At 38.2% G+C, this 17,843-nt stretch overlaps 1 pseudogene; it reads left to right on the top strand.

Annotated features, from left to right (window-relative positions):
- The first annotated feature begins 8,087 nt into the window (after positions 1-8,087).
- On the top strand, positions 8,088-9,895 carry LOC138144357 (nucleosome assembly protein 1-like 1; annotated as a pseudogene).
- Positions 9,896-17,843: the final 7,948 nt, after the last annotated feature.

Raw genomic sequence — 17,843 nt, 5'->3', positions numbered from 1 at the left:
GTAATCGTGAGCAATAGTTCTAGCAGCCATTTCACAGCTGAAAGAAATTGAGACTGAGTTTTTGTTGTCAGTGTAGGCACCAAGATTTCTTCTGTATCTTAGAATTTCTTGTAAATATAGGCACTCTGGAGAGGTGGAATGCAGAATCATGACTAGGAATTCCAGGACCTGGAGCCAATTCAGTTGGATGGACAAGGAGGTGGAGGAAAATAGAGACCTCAGGACACCTTCCAGGCTGACATGTACTCTCATGGCTGTTGAACCTGTCTCCGATTCCAGATTGTACTACACGTTGCAGGTCCTTAATCCAGGTGAAGCCAAGAAGGTTACTTTTATCCCATCAGTGAAGGGCTGTCCAAACCAGGAAAGAGGGTTCTTTTTCTTTTTCTTAGGGCTATACCATGGCTGTAACAGAATACAAATTTCTTCCTGGTTCTCCATTGGTCCTGTACAACCTATTGTACCTGCCTCTGGTACAATAAAAGCCTCAACTCTCTTTCCCATGACCATGTTCAGTCATTTCAGTTGTGTCAGTCTCTTCATGATCCCATTTAGGGTTTTCTTGGCAAAGATACTGGAGTGGTTTGCCATTTCCTTCTCCAGCTCATTTTGGTGGGGTACAGGCTCTGGGAATCCCCTTGAGCTCACCTTGAATGAATCCCCTTGAGCTCACCACATGAGGCATTTGCCTGAGGCCATAAGCCTTTCATTATAGCTAGGCCCCAATCTCTTACTGTTACTTGCCTAGCCCTCCATTGTCCATCAACTCCGCACTCTTGATCCTCCCAAAATACCTATACCCAAATCTGTTACCCTTAAACTAGCCTAACTCTCCATTATCTCTCATCTCCAGGTAGCCTCCAGCTACCCGTGTTTCCCCGATAATAAGACACTGTCTTATTTTTTTGGACAGAAAAACACCAGAGGGCTTATTTTCAGGGGAGGGCTTATTTTAATGAACATTGACAGCAATTTTAATAAACAGGTAAATGTGAACAAAAAAATGTACCTTTATTCAATTATGAATTCAATAAAGAACAGGATGACGCGCTCACTGCTGCAGCTCTGATTGGATGCAGCTCGGAGCTCGGCGTGCGTTTCACCCGGGTTGGGGGGGAAACGGTGCATACAGAGGGTACCGTAATGTAGCGTGTAGCGCAGGGGATCACCTTCACTACAGTAGCAATCTCAATAGGGCTTATTTTCGGGGAGGGCTTATTTTAGAGGAATCTTACACAGTAAGGGGGGGCTTATTTTCGGGATAGGTCTTATTATTGGGGAAACACGGTATTTCCCACCCTTAATCTCTCATTACTGGAGTCTGACCTTATTTGACTCCTCCTGAAGACCCTCCCCAAACTCCTCCTCTAGACCACCCTTAGATCCTCCCACAACCTTTCTGTATCTTGCCTCCAAGAAGGAGCCAAGCCAGACTCACTCTGTCAGATTATTCTGCTCCTCTTGTCCAATACAAGCATCCAGATACCTAGACTCCTTAAGAGTCTACCCATTATGGCACACCTTTAATAAACTTTGCTTTACTTTAGCTGAGAGATCACTTGAGTTGAATTCATTTGGCAGGATCAGGCATGTTCGTATTTTGGGGAACCTCAACATTGGGGGACCTCAACATGAGATGGTTCCCTCATCTCAACAATTTTATAGATGAGGAAAATGAGGCAAGTAGAGTTAAGTGGCTTGCCCAGGACTACCTAGCTAGTAAGTGTCTGAAGCTGGATTTGATCTCAAGAAGATGAGTCTTCCTGAGTCCCCTCCCAGGGTTCTACTCACCCTAGGTCCCATGCCTTGAGGTAAAAGCCCCATCTACACTTTGCTGGTTACAAATCTGGAAAACGAACATGAAAAAATTAACATCTTCTGTAGACTGGAACCCTATTGTAATGTTGCCTTCAGGTTCAACACCATAGGTCTACATATAAGGGAGACTTGAATAATTAAATCGCCTTGAAGTGAGTATTAAGAATGGCTGCTGAATTCTGTTCGGTGAGTAGCATTATGTAAGTGATGATTCTTAACCTTTTTGTGTGTATCATGGAACCCTTTGGCAGTCTGGTGAAACCTATGGACCACTCCTCAGAAAGCTGTTTTTAAATAAATGGAATAAAATACCTCGTATTACCAAGGAATCTCTCAAACCCCATGTTTAAAACAAAAACAAAAATAAATCCAAACCTGGTCTGGTGTATTTGAAAGCCAGATATTCAGTATATATGCAGGGCTCAACCTTGAAACTGCCTGCTGAGTCACTACCTTGCTGACCTTTACTCAAGACCAGGATTCTATTGTCAGAAGTTGGAAAAACTGTACTATTACTCAGTCCTATAAAGAAAAAGCATGGCAGAACCCTACCCAAAGGGCAGTTCAGGTGAATCTGACATGTTCTATGGTCTACCATATGCTATATTTGTAATGGTTAATTAGAAACTTCTGAAAGCCAACTGCATTTTCTCCCCCAAATAAATGCTTTTTAAAGTGCTCCCTTCTTCTACCTGATTTGAAATCTCATCTAAAATAAGTCATGTTGACACTTATTCACTAAATTAGAATAATGTCTAAAGCTATATGCCCAAAGGTAAGTTCAGCTTCCCCAATCACTCTACATGTACTCAGAAGCATTAAAATAGAGGAGAGAGATCACTGATTTTGGCATTGAAAAGTCTGAGTTCACCTCAATTCTGCCATTTACTAGTCCATGGTCTTGGACAAATCACTTAGCCTCTTTGAATTTCAATTTCCTCACCTGTGATGTGAGGGTGTAATACTTGTATTAACTTTTTCACAGAACTGTCTTGGGGAAAACACTTATTGCTTAGTTGTATCTAAATCCTTGTGCTTTACTTGGGTTTTTCTTAGCAGACATATGAGAGTGGTTTGCCATTTTCTTCTTCAGTTCATTTTACAGATGAAGAAACTTGGGCAACCAGGATTAAGTGACTTGCCCAGGGTCACACAGCTAGTAAGTTTCTGAGGCCAGATCTGAACTCTGAAAGATGAGTCATTTTGACTCTATACCCAACACTCTATCCACTGCACCACCAAGCTTCCCCCAATTTAGGTAAACCTAAATTGCTATGTAAATGTGCCCAATTATTGTAGCTCTCTACAATATGTAACCCTTCTCATGACAAGCAGCTAAGCAATCACCACCCATCCTTACTCTCTTCCCCACTCAGTTGGCCAACAGAGTCCCCTTCTTCAGCTGTCCCAAGTGGCTCCTTTGGTTTCTCTGAAAAGAACTATCTTTCAAAGTCACCAGATTCTGGGAGTACCTGTGACCTTCTAGCTTTTTGGGTCATTCCATGTCTCAGTGGCTACATTTCTGAGGGAGTTAAAATAGTTATCTACGTTTTTCTTGTGTCTCTCATAAGCTCCATAAGACTGGGGACAAAATCACACCCTGATTAAATTTTGCAGTTTCCCCTGACACCTAATATATATTGAGTGCATGGCTCACATTCAATACATAATTCAAGTCAATACAGCAAGTCTTTATTTAGTGCCTACTATGTGTTGTTTCTGTGCCAGAAACTGAGAATACAGAAACAAAATGAAAACAGCTCTATCATTGCTTACTGAACTAAATGCGAGTGAGGATACTTGAGAAGAACAGTTGTGTGCTATTCTCCAAAGGAACAGAAATAATCTCACTTGCATTTTAGATAAAAAGCAGACAATGGTTCCTAACTGGTTTGATTGTATATATTTTACATTTAATATCTGTACTCATGAACAGTCTCATATTTCAGTTTAAAGACTGAAAACCAAATACACTTTTATGTGCAAATTGACTACTCTTCTCTCTCTCCTCTATTATAATCTCCCTATCTAAATATAAAGCATTTTTATAGGATCATATATTTAGAACTTAAACTGCTGTACCTTGATTAATGCGAGCAAGACCCAAGTAATAACTTTAGAATGGACCTTTTTTTAAAACGCCATGTTGGCTGATCAGGCCACATGGTGGGCTGAGCAGTTACTACCACATGTCCTAGGTATAGCAATAGCAGTAGCAGCAGCCAGCAACAGCCCCGATCTGGGGCAAAACCTCAGCTTATCAAGGGGGCCTTATAGTAAACAGTGATTGTTCAGTGCACCTTGAAATTCCCCCGCCTGATCCAGATCCCCGGCCCACTTCTATGCAGGTGAGCTGACTGAAAAGGGTGGAGACCCAGTGGGGGAGGGCGGAGCTGACCTGGCAGTCTGCTCACTTCTTTAAGGGGGGGGGGGGAGAGGGGGGGGTAATGGGGAAAACCCGGCACAACATTCCCCCTTTCTTTTGTGTGTGTCAAACCCTTGACACCACCAGGCCAGTCAGTCAGTTCTGTTCCCAAGGGCTGGTAGTGGGGATCCACAACAATTAGCAATTTAACAGTTAATAGGGACTTCCTATAATCAAGGCCATAGTCACAAGGAAGAGGAGGGGGGCACATTTTTCCATCGGTCCTCTAATTGAATTTCTCCGGAAAGAAGCTGTCCCAATAGAGGTCAGGTCCAGATTCTTGGGAAAGCTGTCTACATCTGATGTTGTGTTTTTTCAGATTCCAAGGCTCAGGGGATAATCCTTAGATGACTAGAGTTCAAATGTACAATACAAGAGCTCCCTGAAACACGATTTTACATTTAAAGGTCTAGTTTTCAAACCATGAAAGACTAGGTTCAAACAAAAGTTCAGTTTTCTTAGCCACACAGGGCTAGGCTCAGTTAATACAATGAGGTTTTTCTCACAATTTTACAAAATGACACGATTACATTAAGTCAGCTACACAATCACATGTCACCAAGATAACGAAGAAAACTTACATACAAACTATACAACAATCATAATTAACATACAATTCCTTGTATCCCAGTGACCTATTTCATTTAAGCAACACTTTTAAATCCCAGATGCCTCATGCAGTTACAGAATTTAAAAAGGAATTTTGCTTCTCCAGTTCAGATCTAAAGGTGACCAGATAATTTTGACCTAATATAACTTAGTACAATTACTTAAGATTAGTTCCAAATTTTGAAACTACAGAGAATTTTCAGTCTATTTATTCTTTGTTATTTCTACCTTTCCTAAATCCTGTACCTGGTATAGGAATCCTTTAAAATACTAAAAACCTTTTTTTAAAAAACTGATTTGTAAAATTATCAGACAGATGCATTAACAAAGTAATATTAGCTCCACCTTTACCACTATTTTATCCAATCCTTGTGCTAAAATCCAAAATCCATACCTCTGATCTTATTCCCAAACATGATCAAATCAAGAATTCACATAATAGTAAATTTTTAAAGCCAATTTTATACATCTGTAGTTAATCGTAGGTGTCATCTAGTCTGATCCTGTTGCTCTCCTCAAACTTCATTATCCTGGTCAATCAGGCATCTATTTCATTATATTTTGCCTTATTACTAATCATCTACTTCTTTGAAGGATGTTATCTCTATATTTATTCATTTATTTGGCCTTAAATATTACTTCTCAGTGAATTTGCTATTGAATAAAAAGAGGGACAATGTCATAAACCTTGCCAAAAGGAAAATTTCCTTAGCCTTGTTTGATTCCAGGCATGAGTCATCTCTGCTAGTCATTCAGATAGCCACCAGTTACTGAAAGAAAGGCTTAGGCATAAATAGGTGGGGAGGGTTTCCTTTTCAGAAAAAAAGGGACAATTGGGAAACAAAGTCAGGTTGTCCCCAAACTTTTCCAAGCACAGACATCCACCTTGAATAGTTCGAAGCCTGAAGCCTCTGCCATCCCATTATCAGCTTTAATGACAACTCCTGTAATCAAGGCTTAGAAAAATACTAAAATTTACAGTCCCCCAAATTATTAAATAGCAAATACATATGGACTAGTGTCCTTCAGATAGGGCCATACACAATTTGATTGCACTATTAATTACAAACTCAGGTTACAAATCTTTCTGCCTTCCCAAAACTTCCTCATGTTCTCTCAACATACTTCTAAAACTGATATCAACTTCTGGAAACAGGAGGGGCTGGATGAACCCCATTTGACCCTAATCCTCTTGTCTGCTTTGTTCAGCTTTTCATAAGTAGACTTTGAAGGCAGTTTGAATTGATCTGGTGTTGAAAATGGTATCTTTCTTTTCTCCCAACTAAAATATCTCTGATTAACCTAAATATCAGGCACCCAAGTACCCCATCATTCCAAGCACCCTCATTTCCCCCTTAAACATCTGGGACCCAAAATCATTTGGGTAGATCTGTCCCTGTTTCATATGGGGTTAGGTCTATAACCAGTGGCTAAAATGTGGCTGAAGCCAGGTCCAGGGGGTGATGGGCCATGGTCTTGTGACAGTGGATACTCAGCCTGAGATGACATTTGCAAGTGAAGGGTGCTGAGCCTAGAAGAAACAAATCTGGCAAAGAGATTAAACAAGAGTCAAAAAGGAGTACCGTGTTTCCCCGATAATAAGATACTGTCTTATTAATTTTTTTGGACAGAAAAACACCAGAGGGCTTATTTTCAGGGGAGGGCTTATTTTAATGAACATTGACAGCAATTTTAATAAACAGGTAAATGTGAACAAAAAAATGTACCTTTATTCAATAAGCAAATCACTGGGGAAGAACAGGATGACGCGCTCACTGCTGCAGCTCTGATTGGATGCAGCTCGGAGCGCATCGTGCGTTTCACGGGGGGAGGGGGACGGTAGCGTGTAGCGCAGGGGATCACCTTCACTACAGTAGCAATTTCAATAGGGCTTATTTTTTGGGGAGGGCTTATTTTAGAGTAATCTTACACAGTAAGGGGAGGGCTTATTTTCGGGATAGGTCTTATTATCAGGGAAACACGGTAGGAGGAAAGTGACCAGAAGTGGGTTAGGATGTGTTAGTATAATCCGTTACTCAGACTATTTCAGTTTCCTCCATGTTTCTATAAACTACATAAACAAGATACTTCATAAGTTATTATTCTTTCACTACATTATCTATACTGTCTTAAACAATAGAGGTTCCTGACTTGAACCTCACAACTGAGTAGTAAACATACATCCTTGTTTCACGAAGTTTGATTATCCTCTAATTATATTTACTCTGGAAGAAAGAGATAATTCAGAAATTGAATCTTTAACATATATTCAGTTACAAATGTTAACTTTTACTTAGAGCATGAAATAACTACAAATTCAGACCAAAACAGCCAGATCTCTTCTGATTTTACAATCTCATTAAACTTTGATGAAGAAAGTTATTGAAAATAGTTAAAATGATCTTAAGCAGTTTGCAGAACTTTCTGTACATGTTCTAATTCTAGATGAGAAATAATATTAGATTTTCCAATAAGCTAACAAAAAAACTCACATCTTTTACTGACTACATGCTCTGATCACAGGAAATTTGCTAAAGAAGGAAAAAACCACCTTAAACAGCAAATTTCACCAGTCAGTTTAGAGCATTTTTTTATGGGCTGCAATCCAATAAAGATTTACCAGGTCTCACAAATGTAGATATTACATTCTTAATCTGATCCCAAATCCCAGGGTCCCATCTAGAAACTTCAAAAAATTCACAGTAAGTTTGAATATTACAAAATCTATACATAATTGATAAAATGACCAGAAATCTTACAAAGTCTTTGCATAATTAAACTTGTTCTGGTATAAAAGATAAGGTGCTTCATAAGTAAGACAAGCCCTAACCTCCCCCCCTTTTTTTTAGCAGGGGGAGGGGTGGGGGCAGAGTTTAGGACCTTGCCCATGATTTGTTTCCAGGGACACCTAAGCCCTCTTTTCCATATTCTAATTTAGAAGAGGATTCACAGGGTCTTTTCTTTACATAATTACCAATAAGTAGTTTTTCCCAAGCATGCTATTGTAAATACTTGATTTATAATTGAAACTTCCTATAAAACAAAGAAAAACTTAAAGTGTATGATTTCAGTCTTTTTTAGAGCCATCTGCTCAGGGCGCTGCCTCCTTCTCTCCACCTCCTTTGTCTCCTTCCAATGCCTGCAGCCGCTGATGCTGCCCTGAGTCACAGCCTCTGCAGCTCCCGCCCCTTGATCCCTGCAGCAGCCTCAGATCTCAAATATTCAGAAGTCTTACAACATGGCGGACATTGACAACAAAGAAACTGAACTTGACCAACAAGATATGGAAGATGTTGAAGAAGTGGAGAAAGAAAAAACTGGTGAAGATGCAAACAGCAAAGCTCCTCAGTTGACTGTTCAGATGATGCAGAATCCTCAGATTCTTGCAGCTCTTCAAGAAAGATTGGATGGTTTAGAGGGAACATCAACTGGATACACTGAAAGCTTGCCAAAAGTAGTTAAGCGACGGGTGAATGCCCTCAAAAATCCTCAGGTGAAAAGTGCACAGATAGAAACCAAGTTCTATGAGGAAGTTTATGCTCTTGAAAGAAAGTAGGCTGTTCTTTATCAGCCATTTTTTCATAAGAGAAGTGAAATCATCAATGCAATTTATGAACCCACAGAGGAAGAATGTGAATGGAAACCAGATGATGATGAAGAGATTTCAGAGGAAATGAAATAGAAGGCTAAGCTTGAAGAGGAGAAAAAAGATGAAGAAAAAGAAGACCCTAAAGGAATTCCTGAATTTTGGCTGTTTTTAAAAATGTTGACTTGCTCAGTGATATGGTTCAGGAACATGATGAACCTATTCTGAAGCACTTGAAAGATATTAAAGTGAAGTTCTCAGATGCTGGCCAACCTATGAGTTTTACATTACAATTTCACTTTGAACCCAACGAATATTCCACAAATGAGGTGTTGACAAAGACATATTGTATGCAGTCAGAGCCAGATGATTCTGATCCCTTCTCCTTTGATAGATCAGAAATTATGAGTTGCACAGGGTATCAGGTAGATTGGAAAAAAGGGGAAAATGTCACTTTGAAAACTATTAAGAAGAAACAGAAACACAAGGGACGTGGGACAGTTTGAACTGTGACAAAAACAGTTTCCAATGATTCTTTCTTCAATTTCTTTTCTCCTCCTGAAGTTTCTGAGAGTGGAGACCTGGATGATGATGTGGAAGTGTAGCAGCAAGCACCCCATCGTCCCTAGGGTGGCTGCCAACACAGGTTCTTAGATCTGCTTTGTTAAAGGAGAGCAACTCAAAATGGGTTAACAAGCTTACTTTAATCAGTCAAATATGTATCGTTTACTAGTTCAGGGGAAAAAGGTCAGCACCCTGAACTTCAGAGTATACAGACGGAATTATTAAGACAGAGAAACAGATCAAGTAGACAGATTTCCAAACTGTCCAACGATTACATCCATACCAAATCAACATCTGGGTTTTTCAAAGCCGGGGGGCTCTCAACAACGGCTTCCCAGGGTTTCATCTGATCAAATCACAGAACACTTCTCAAAGTGAGCCCCAAAACAAAGCTACACATCAGGGTTTATATAGCCTTCTCCTGGCTCAGAGAATGTAACAACCTTTTGGACCCACTGGCCAATCAAAAAGTATCTACTGAAAAACAAGCCTCCTACCCCAGGCTCCAGGTGCACTTTAGCCTAGGGGCAGGGAAGATCTTTAAATTTGCATTTCCATTACAGGAAGCTATCCTTGCAGCCAACTACGAAATTGGTCACTTTTTACATGAGCATATAGTCCCAAGATCAGTATTATACTTCACAGGAGAAGCTATTGAAGATGATGATGACGATGATGATGAAGAAGGTGAAGAGGCTGATGAGGAAAATGATACAGAATATGATCCAAAGAAAGACACAAACCCAGCTGAGTGCAAGCAGCAGTGAGCAGTGTGTGCTGTGGCCTTGAGGATTACTGCATGGTCCCAGACTAAACACAACTAGTAGTTACTTAGAGCCTTATGTTTTGTATTTTCTTGGTAGAATCAAGTAAACAATTTTTGTTAAAAAAGGAAAAAAAAGGCTATCCTGGCGGGCTGGGAAGGCGCGGCAGCGGCGCCGGAAGACACGGCAGTGGCGGCGGCGCGGCGACGCGGTGGACGCAGGCCGGGAAGGCGCGGCAGCGGACGCAGGCCAGGAAGGGGCCTGATCAACTCAGAGGGCAAATCTTCCCACCAACCACAAGGTCCACTACCAGGCCTATCACCAAAGGGCTGGGACTGGAAAGAGCAAGGTAAGAAGCAAAGACAGGGGCCCCTATACTGGACAGCAAACACTCCTGGGGCTACCACTTCATAGCCCAGAAATCTTAAAAAAAAAAAAAAGCCCCTTTCAGGACCTCCAAAGATGAGGATGAAAGAGTGAACCCCACTTGCTCCAAACCCCCCCTCTGACCCTGAAAATATAGTAATTATTGTCCAGGGCAAAACCCTCTACAGTAAAGGCTTGGGATCCTAGAGGAAGGGCGTGGTTAGGACCCTGCCTCAAAATGGGTAGAAAGCAGACTACAAAGACAAAGACTCTAGAGTCCTACTATCCTCAGAGGGAGGAACCAACCTCAGAGGGAGACAATGTGGACTCCACACCCACAGCGGAAACTTCAACAGGGAATGGATCCCAAGCACAGAAGGCTCTCCTAGATGAGATCAAAAGGAACTTTGAAAGTGAAATGAGAGAGATAGAGGACAAAATGAATAATTCTCTCAAAACGAAAATAGCAGAATTCGAAAAGCATTATAATGAGGAAAACATCTCTCTAAAAAGAAAAGTGTATGATATGGAAAGGGAGCTTCAAAAATTAACCAAGGAAAATGATTTGCTAAAAACCAGAATTAAACAAATAGAAACAAATAACTCTATGAGGAACCAAGAAGTAGCCAAGCAAAAGAACAAAAATGAAAAATTAGAAAAAGAGGTAAAATACCTCAAAGAAAAAATAACTGACCTGGAAAACAGATCCAGGAGAGATAATCTGAGAATCATAGGCCTACCAGAAAATTATGATGAAAAAATGAGCCTGGACAACATTCTCCAAGAGCTCGTTAAGGAAAACTGCCCTGAGATACTAGAACCTGAGGGGAAAATAGAAATTGACAGAATCCACCGGACACCTGCTGTAAGAGATGCCAAACTGAAAAATCCTCGAAATGTTGTGGCCAAACTCCAGAACTACCAGATAAAAGAGAAAATACTTCAAGCGGCCAGAAAGAAACAATTCGAATATCGAGGGTCCACAGTGAGGATTGCACAGAATTTGTCAGCCTCCACACTGAAAGATCGGAGGCAGTGGAATACAATTTTCAGGAAGGCAAAACAGCTCGGATTACAACCAAGGATCACATACCCAGCAAGACTGAGCATATTCTTCCAGGCAAAGAGATGGTCATTCAATGATATAACAGAGTTCCAGACCTTCTTGATAAAAAAGCCAGAACTCAATGGAAAATTCAACCTCCAATTACGAGAAGCAACAGTGACTTAGAAAGGTAAACAAGGAGAACACCCATCATTTTAGAGGGAAAGAGGGGAGGGAGAGGAGCTTTGCATGAGATCTGTTCCTGTCATTCTTGATGTGAAGAAAAAATAGCATACCTCATTAAGTATAACAATATCCTACAGGTAGTAGGAGGGGGAAAGGGTTACAAAAGGGGGGTGGGAGTGGTTTGTAGAGAGGGAAGTAGTAAGGGGAAAAGGGGAGGAAAAGGGAGGGGGGCCGAAAAGGGAACACTGAGGGAGGCGGTGGTCAAAAGGAAAACTATTAAGGGGGGAAGGGAGAAGGGAGGAAAAATATGAACATCAACAGGGGCAGGAATAGGATAAGGGGAAATAAACAGATAACAATCATAACTGTAAATGTGAATGGAATGAACTCTCCCATTAAACGGAGACGGATAGCAGAATGGAGTAGAAATCATAATCCTACAATATGCTGTTTACAAGAAACACATCTGAAACAGAGGGATACACACAAGGTAAAGGTAAAAGGTTGGAGTAAAATATATCATGCCTCAGCTAAAGTAAAAAAAGCAGGGTTAGGAATCCTTATCTCAGATAAAGCAAATGCAAAAATTGACCTAATTAAAAGAGATAAGGAAGGAAACTATATCCTGTTAAAAGGCACCATCGAGAATGAAGCAATATCACTACTTAACATATATGCACCAAGTGGTGTAGCCTCCAAATTCCTAGAGGTGAAGGTAAAGGAATTAGAGGAAGAAATAGATAGCAAAACTATACTAGTGGGAGACCTTAATCTCCCCCTATCTGAACTTGATAAATCCAACCTCAAAATAAACAAGAAAGAAGTTAAGGAGGTGAACAGGATTTTAGAGAGGATAGGTATGATAGATCTCTGGAGAAAACTGAATGGGGATAAAAAGGAATATACTTTCTTCTCAGCGGTTCATGGCACATACTCAAAAATTGACCATGTTCTAGGGCATAAAAACCTCACAATTCTATGCAGTAAGGCAGAAATATTAAACGCATCATTCTCAGATCATGATGCAATAAAAAATATATGCAATAAAGGGCCAGGGAAAGACAGACTAAAAACTAACTGGAAATTAAACAATTTAATCCTAAAGAATGAGTGGGTCAAACAAGAAATTATAGAAACAATCAGTAATTTCATTCAAGAGAATGATAATAATGAGACAACATACCAAAATCTGTGGGATGCATTAAAGGCAGTTCTTAGGGGAAGTTTTATATCCCTGAGTGCATACGTGATTAAATTAGAGAAAAGGGAGCTCAACGAATTGGGCATGCAATTAAAAAAACCTAGAAAAAGAACAAATTCAAAATCCCCAATTAAATACTAAACTAGAAATATTGAAGACAAAAGGAGAGATTAATAAAATTGAAATTAAGAAAACTATTGAACTAATAAATAAAACCAAGAGCTGGTTTTATGAAAAAACCAACAAAATTGATAGACCCTTAGTCAATATGATAAAAAAAAAGAAAGAAGAAAACCAAATTATGAGTATCAAAAATGAAAAGGGTAAATCTACCTCCAATGAAGAGGAAATCAAAACAATAATTAGGAATTATTTTTCCCAATTGTATGCACATAAATTTGACAATCTTAGGGAAATGGATGAGTATTTAGAAACATACAAGTTGCCCAGATTAACTGAAGAGGAAGTAAATTACTTAAATAATCCCATCTCAGAAAAAGAAATTGAACAAGCCATCAGTCACCTCCCTAGGAAAAAAAATCTCCAGGGCCAGATGGATTCACAAGTGAATTCTATCAAACATTTAAAGAACAATTGATTCCAATACTCTACAAATTATTTAGGAAAATTAGTGAAGAAGGAGTCCTACCAAATTCTTTTTATGACACAAATATGGTACTGATACCTAAATCAGGAAGAGATAAAACAGAGAAAGAAAATTATAGACCAATCTCCCTCATAAATATAGATGCAAAATTCTAAATAAAATACTAGCCAAAAGACTACAGCAACTTATCTCAAGAATAATACACTTTGATCAGGTAGGATTTATTCCAGGAATGCAAGGATGGTTTAATATTAGGAAAACCATCAGTATAATTGATCATATCAACAATAAAACTAGCAGAAACCACATGATCATCTCAATAGATGCAGAAAAGGCTTTTGACAAAATACAACATCCATTCCTATTAAAAACATTAGAAAGTATAGGAATAAATGGAGCCTTCCTTAAAATAATAGGTAGCATCTATTTAAAGCCATCAGCAAGTATTATATGTAATGGGGAGAAGCTGGAAGCATTTCCCATAAGATCAGGGGTGAAACAAGGGTGTCCACTATCACCCCTCTTATTCAATCTGGTACTAGAAATGTTAGCAGCAGCAATTAGAGAAGAAAAAGAAATCAAAGGAATCAAATTAGGCAAAGAAGAGACCAAGCTATCGCTCTTCGCATATGATATGATGATATACTTAGAGAATCCTAGAGAATCAAGTAAAAAACTGCTTGAGACAATAAATAAATTTGGCAAAGTTGCAGGATATAAAATAAACCCACATAAATCCTCGGCATTCCTATATATTTCCAATGAAATTCAACAGCAAGAAGTAGAAAGAGAAATCCCATTTAAAGTTACTGTAGACATTATAAAATATTTGGGAATCTACCTGCCAAAACAAACCCAGGACCTGTATGATCATAACTACAAAACACTTTTCACACAAATAAAGTCAGATCTAACTAATTGGAAAAATATCAATTGCTCATGGCTGGGTCGAGCTAATATAATGAAAATGACAATTTTACCTAAATTAAATTATATATTTAGTGCCATACCAATTAATTTACCAAAAAACTATTTTATAGAGTTAGAAAAAATAGTAACAAAATTCATCTGGAAGAATAAATGGTCCAGAATATTAAGGGAATTAATGAAAAAAAAATGCTAGGGAAGGTGGACTAGCTTTACCAGATTTCAATCTGTACTATAAAGCAGCAGTCATCAAAACTACCTGGTACTGGCTTAGAAATAGAGAAGTGGATCAATGGAATAGATTAGGCACACGAAATTCAGAAGTCCATGACTATAGTAATGTATTGTTTGATAAACCCCCAGACCCTGGTTCTTGGGATAAGAACTCACTATTTGACAAAAACTGCTGGGAAAACTGGAATATAGTATGGCAGAAACTGGACATAGACCATTATCTAACACCATATACCAAAATCAAGTCTAAATGGGTTCATGATCTAGGTATAAAGGTTGATACTGTAAGCAGTCTGCTAAAACAAGGAATAGTTTACCTATCAGACTTGTGGAGAGGGAATGACTTTATGACAAAACAGGAATTAGAGAACATTATAAAATGTAAAATGGATAATTTTGGCTACATGAAATTGAAAAGTTTCTGTACAAATAAAGCCAATGTAACCAAGATTAAGAGGGAGGTGGGAAATTGGGAAAGAATCTTTACAACCTATGTCTCTGACAAAGGACTCATCTCTAAAATATACAGAGAATTGAGTCAAATTTATAAGAATACAAGTCATTCCCCAATTGATAAATGGTCAAAGGATATGAACAGGCAGTTTTCAGAGAAAGAAATTAAAGCTATCTATAAGCACATGAAGAAATGCTCTAATTCACTATTGATTAGAGAAATGCAAATCAAAACAACTCTGAGGTACCACATCTCACCAGTCAGATTGGCTAAGATGACAGAACAGGAAAATGACAAATGCTGGAGAGGATGTAGGCAAACTGGAACACTAATGCATTGTTGATGGAGTTGTGAACTGATCCAGCCTTTCTGGAGAGCAATCTGGAATTATGCCCAAAGGGCTATAAATACTTTCATACCCTTTAATCCAGCAATACCACTCCTAGGGTTATATCCCAAAGAGATCATAGAAATGGGAGAAAGACCCATATGTACAAAAATGTTTATAGCAGCTCTTTTTGTTGTGGCAAAGAATTGGAAATTAAGGGGGTGCCCATCAATTGGGGAATGGCTGAACGAGTTGTGGTATATGCATGTTATGGAATACTATTGCGCTATAAGAAACGGGGAGCAGGCGGTCTTCATATTTACCTGGAGAGGCTTAAAAGAACTGATGCTGAGTGAGAAGAGTAGAACCAGGAGGAATTTGTACACAATTACAGACACAACGTATGTGTGATGACCAACTTTGATAGACTGGACTCTTCTCAACAATGCAGGGATATAAGTCAATCCCAAAAGACGCATGATGGAGAGAAAAACGTGCATCCAGAGAAAGAACTAGAAAGAACTAAATTTATATACAGGTGGAAGCAAAATACCTGATCTTTTTCGTTCTCTTATTTGATTTTATGTCCTCTTTACCATTTTTCATTCCAGCTGGTACAATCCATCCTTATAACCTGACCGTTGTATAATGTGAAAGTATTTACAGATCCTATACTTGATAATAAGCTGCCATGGGGGGAGGGAGGGGAGGGAGGGGGACAAAATGTGAAATCCAAGGAATTGTGGAATTGAATCCTGTAAACTAAAAGGAAACAAACAAATTAATAAATTAAAGTTTAATTTAAAAAAGGAAAAAAAAAGAAAAAATGAATGTTTAAGAACCAGTTCAAACTATAGGTTCATTCTACCTAGCATTTTAATAGTATAATTTCTGCTGGATATGTAGAATGCAGTGAATTCCCTAACACATGTCCATTGCTACATAGTTCGGTTCTTGTGAAGTCTTTTGTCATGTAGCTATTAGACTGCAGCTTTGAAAATTATCCAAACTGTTATTTGAGACCAATATTGGTTTAGAAAAAAGAAATCATTCTGAAGAACCAACCAAAGTATTTTTTCAGCCCAGTAGTTGAATGAGTTTAAGTCTGCTTGTATTAGCTGTGCCTTCATTACTTTGTTAGAGAAATGCAGTGACTTTTATTAACTAGGAGACAAAGCATTTTGAAATTTGGTTTGAGAAGAGACTAGTACACAGTTAAGAATTTCCAATAAGATCACATCTAATGTTCATTAACTGTCTGCTTGTTTATGGATTTTTGTATTTTAATATGATATAGGTGATCTACAAAGAAACTTAGTCATCCTATTAAGGTTATTGTTTACCACTGGGGTGTGAATAAAACCTAGTATTTTCAGAAAAAAAAAGTCTATGATTTCTTAAATTACAATATTTCAGAATATACATGGTCAGAGTACTTCATTCACCATCATTTTCTTGTTCCTTTGACAATATAATTCTTAATTTAACAGCATTTAGAGTATGAGAAACTGCCTCTATTATAACATATATAATACAAATGTTTCCAGTAACAATATCATAAACAATTATGATGTACCTAAATTTAAACTTTAAACTAAAATCAAGTAATTACCAATCTGGTGATCTTAATTTAGTAATTTCCAAATTGCTTTGCACAGAAAATTGTTCATCCCATAAGCATTGGCACAAACCTCACACCTAAGAAAGGTTTCACTTAAGGTTGACAAATATAAAGCAGTTAACTTTAGCTTACACAGTTCACATTCAAATTGATTTTTTTTTTAAGCAATTGGGTTTAAGTAACTTGCTCAAGGTTACATGGCCAGTTATTTCTGGGTGTGGTGCTAAGTGTCTGAGCCTGGATTAGATCCCCCAGGTCATCCAGAAACTGGGGCCCGGTGCTCTTACTGGATGTGTTACTTGGCCACCCCTAAATAGATTTTTTTTAATACCAAGCACTGTGCCAAGCACCTTTACAATTATATTAGTCCCATAAATTGGGATTTTGGTGTGGATTCCTCCACCACACCCTTACTGGACAGTAAACTAAGATAAATAAAACTCTGTAGGGCCATAGAGTGAATCAATTTCTTAAAGATCAAATTAACAATATATACCTTTTTGATCATATAACCATACATTTGATCATATAACCATGCATATAACTATCCACCAATTTACATATATATACGGTTCTCCATTCATGCTCACATTTCAGATCAGTTAAAAATATGCTGGGCTAATTATTCTAACAGAACCACCCAATTTCAGCCTTTCCAAAATAATAATAATATTAAACCCTCAAATATGGGAATTCCCCAAAACTAATTTGGTATAAAAATGCTCCTAATATAAATTTCCCCAGGCATTGTATATTCACATACATCTAGGTAAACATATATATCTATATCCTTAGATGACTCAACAGCTTCAGAATAGTAATAAGAAAAATTGTTTTTCACATCAGAGTTCATAATTTTTCCAAATTGCACAATTTAGAAATGTACAATGTCCCAAACATTATGTATTTAAAAATTGCTTTTATCCCATTGCTCATGTTAGGCAAATTTGTTCCAAACCACTTTACACAGGAAATGAATTATAACTCCATAACTTTAAACTACTGTATACATTTTCATAATAGCCAACATTTTAAAAGAAATATCAGCATTATTATTATTGTTGCTTGTTTGTAACACAAATATAAGTTTCAAATTAACAAATTTTAT

This window comes from Petaurus breviceps, unplaced genomic scaffold (assembly GCF_028583685.1).
Source record: "Petaurus breviceps papuanus isolate PSGF00001 unplaced genomic scaffold, PetGlider_PUasm1.0 90700, whole genome shotgun sequence".
Lineage (NCBI taxonomy): Eukaryota > Metazoa > Chordata > Mammalia > Diprotodontia > Petauridae > Petaurus > Petaurus breviceps.
The sequence above is the reverse complement of the archived record's forward strand: the minus strand, read 5'-3'. Positions and strand labels throughout refer to the sequence as shown.